The sequence below is a fragment of the Triticum aestivum genome, chromosome 6A (assembly GCF_018294505.1).
Source record: "Triticum aestivum cultivar Chinese Spring chromosome 6A, IWGSC CS RefSeq v2.1, whole genome shotgun sequence".
In the NCBI taxonomy this organism is placed as follows: domain Eukaryota; kingdom Viridiplantae; phylum Streptophyta; class Magnoliopsida; order Poales; family Poaceae; genus Triticum; species Triticum aestivum.
Genome location: NC_057809.1, coordinates 121951493 through 121955695, shown reverse-complemented (window position 1 = coordinate 121955695; position 4203 = coordinate 121951493).

Sequence of the window (4203 nt, the reverse complement as noted above, 5' to 3'; positions counted from 1 at the left end):
GAGTCATCCTCCTCTTATTAAAAAGCACCAGTTGGAGAGCACCACTGTCATTTGCATTCATTACTGTTAGTTTACATTGAGTATGACTGGACTGGATCTCTTTTACCATGAATTACAATGTCTAGTCAGTCATTGATCTTTAAAGGTGCTCTGCATTTATGTTTTGCGGTCTCAGAAAGGGCTAGCGAGATACCATCTTGTTATATCATATTATGATTGTTTTGAGAAAGTGTTGTCATCCGAGATTTATTATTGTTGCTCTCTAGTTGATTATGCCATCGATGTGAGTAAACATGAGACCTAAGCGTTATTGTGAATATGGTTAGTTTATAATCTTTGCTGAAAACTTGAATGCTGGCTTTACATATTTACAACAACAAGAGCAAACAGAGTTTGTAAAAGTTTTTCTTTATCACTTTCAGTTTGTCAACTGAATTTCTTGAGGACAAGCAAAGGTTTAAGCTTGGGGGAGTTGATACGTCTCCGTCGTATCTACTTTTCCAAACACTTTTGCCCTTGTTTTGGACTCTAACTTGCATGATTTGAATGGAACTAACCCGGACTGACGCTGTTTTCAGCAGAATTGCCATGGTGTTATTTATGTGCAGAAACAAAAGTCTCGGAATGACCTGAAACTCCATGGAGCGTATTTTTGGAAATAATAAAAAATACTAGCAAAAGATCAAGGCCAGGGGTCCCACACCCTAGCCACGAGGGTGGGGAGCACGCCTGCCCCCTGGGTGCGCCCCTACCTCATGGCCCCCTGGAGCTCCTCCGACCTCAAAACTCTATATATTCATGTTTGGAGAGAAAAAAATAAAGGAGGAGGATTCATCGCGTTTTACGATATGGAGCCGCTGCCAAGCCCTAAACTCTCTCGGGAGGGCTGATCTGGAGTCTGTTCAGGGCTCCGGAGAGGGGAATCCATCGCCATCGCCATCAACAACCATCCTCCATCACCAATTTCATGATGCTCACCGCCGTGCGTGAGTAATTCCATCATAGGCTTGCTTGACGGTGATGGGTTGGATGAGATTTATCATGTAATCGAGTTAGTTTTGTTAGGGTTTGATCCCTAGTATCCACTATGTTCTGAGATTGATGTTGCTATGACTTTGCTATGCTTAATGCTTATCACTAGGGCCTGAGTGCCATGATTTCAGATCTGAACCTATTATGTTCTCATGAATATATGTGAGTTCTTGATCCTATCTTGCAAGTCTATAGTCACCTACTATGTGTTATGATCCGGCAACCCCGAAGTGACAATAATCGGGACCACTTCCGGTGATGACCGTAGTTTGAGGAGTTAATGTATTCACTATGTGTTAATGCTTTGGTCCGGTACTCTATTAAAAGGAGGCCTTAATATCCCTTAGTTTCTGCTAGGACCCCGCTACCACGGGAGGGTAGGACAAAAGATGTCATGCAAGTTATTTTCCATAAGCACGTATGACTATATTCGGAATACATGCCTGCATTACATTGATGAATTGGAGCTAGTTCTGTGTCACCCTAGGTTATGACTGTTACATGATGAACCGCATACGACATAATTCTCTATCACCGATCCATTGCCTACGAGCTTTCCATATATTGTTCTTCGCTTATTTATTTTTCCGTTGCCATTGTTACAATCACTACAAAATACCAAAAACATTACTTTTGCTATCATTACCTTTTGCTACCATTACTATAATATTACTTTGCTACTAAATACTTTGCTGCAGATATTAAGTTTCCAGGTGTGGTTGAATTGACAACTCAGCTGCTAATACTTGAGAATATTCTTTGGCCCCCCTTGTGTTGAATCAATAAATTTGGGTTGAATACTCTACCCTCGAAAACTGTTCTGATCCCCTATACTTGTGGGTTATCAATAAGATGGGCTCTTTTGTCAGATCAACAATAATGCATATAAGAGCCACTTTAACATTTTAATCATGGTCTTCGCCTCTCGACCCAAAGGAAAGAAAAGAAATAAAACTATTTACACGGGAAAGCTCCCAACAAACAAAAGAAGAACGAGAAATATTTTTGGGTTTTCTTTTTAGTATTACTACTACAGGTATGGAAAGTAAACTAGCTAAAAGCTACAACTATTTTTTTTGTTTTTCTTAAGGTTTATTAAACACACAAGAAGAAATCATAAAAGGGAAAATAAACTAGCATGGATGTTATAGTGAAAAAGTATGAGCACCGACAACTAGCATGAGTGTGTGAACATGAATGTAATGTTGGTGAGAAATACGTACTCCCCCAAGCTTAGGCTGTTGGCCTAAGTTGGTCTATGGCCACGGCTGGCCTGGTGGATATGCAAAGTTGCAGCTGGGGTCGTACTAAGATGCAGCGGCAATTGCCTGATGAGCTGCAGCTAGGAGGCGAGCTATCTCCGCCCTCCTCTCGTACTCGGTCGCCTCCTCCCTGGTTATAAAATATCGCCCTTGCCTAAAAGTCAAAGAAAGTAGGAGCAGGGAGAGCGACGTGATAGGTGCGTCGTTTGTCAAAGATTAGTCAGTACTGGAGGAACTGATCGTTCCTCTCAACAAACTAATGACGAACCATAGCCTCATAATCTAGAAAGAAGGAGGCAACTCAATATCATGTCCACATATGGGTATCTCAAGAAAGTTAGCTATACGGGTTGCATAAATTCCACCAAAGAAATCTCCATGAATATGATTATTATGCAACCTACGTGCAACGATAACCCCCAAGTTGTATTGTTTATCTCCTAAGACATCGCTTCTAAGAATGCTAAGATCAGGCACACACATGTGACATGCTTCATCTTTACCATTAATGCATCTACCTATGAAGAGAGCAAAATAATGTATAGCAGGAAAATGAATGCTCCCTATGGTAGCTTGCGTCACATCCCTAAATTCCCCCACAGTTATATTAGCAAGAAAATCTCTAAATTCAGACTTGTGAGGTTCACTAACATCACCCCGTTGAGGGAGTTTACAAGCAGTGGTAAAATCTTCTAAGTCCATTGTGTAAGATTTATCATAAAGGTCAAACAGGACAATTTCAGAATTGCGTGATAATGAAAATTTAAACCTTCTCACAAATGAATCAGTTAAATAGAGGTATTGGCGGCACTTATCTACCTCAAAGCTCTCAAGATTGGCATTACGCATGTAAGCTTCAAATTCCTCCTTGATTCCCGCTCGAACCATGAAGTCCTCTAACGACCATTCACAGGGCCGCACTTGAGTGTCCCTTGGTGGTTCCTCGTCTGCATCGCGTATTGCGAGTCTGGGTGTTTGCTTCCTTGAAGAACCACCTTGATACATTTTCCTAAACATATTTCTTGCTCTGAAAAATTTCTGAAATTTTTAGTAACTTCAAAATAAAAGTGAACCAAACTCAACAAAATTGATAGCAACTACTCCTGCAAGTGCGTAGAGACAATATCATGCATCAAAACTAGTTTTGACCACATAACTTTGACATGCAAGCTCAAGAATAGGGTCACCTAAGCAGCAAAAATATGCAATGAATAAAGCACTAGAACAAAAACTAATTGGACCATTGGAGGAGTCACATACCAAAGAACAATCCCCCAAAGCATTTTTGTGAATGGAGCTTTGAGCAAGGAGATCGAAAATGGCAGCAAGATGACTTGGACTCGGGTTTGAGCTGGCTAGTGATGTTTTTGGGAGGAAGAAGGAGTGTGTGGTAGCTGGAATAAGTGGAGGGGAGCCACCATGGGCCCACATGAAAGGGGGCGCGCCCAGGGGGGTAGGGCGCGCCCTCCACCCTCGTGGCCAGGTGCTTGCTCCCCCTACTGTGTTCTTAGTGCCAGATATTCTCAAATATTCTAGAAAAAATCATATTTATTTTCAGGGCATTTGGAGAATTTTTATTTTTGGGGTATTTTTATTGCATTTATAATTCAGAAAACAGATAGAAAAATACTATTTTTTCTTTATTTAATATAAATAACATAAAGTAAAAAGATGGTACATTGATTTGTGTTTTCTAAATTCATCCATCTCATGCTCATCAAAAGGAATCCACTAACAAGGTTGATCAGGTCTTGTTAACAAACTCATTCCGAGTAACATGGAACCGGAGAATTTTCGAATAACACTAGGTTACCTCAACGGGGATATGCACATCCCCAACAATAAGAATATTATATTTCTTCTTGACAGTAGGAAGTGGAAATTCAAAACCTCCAAAAATAATCAATGG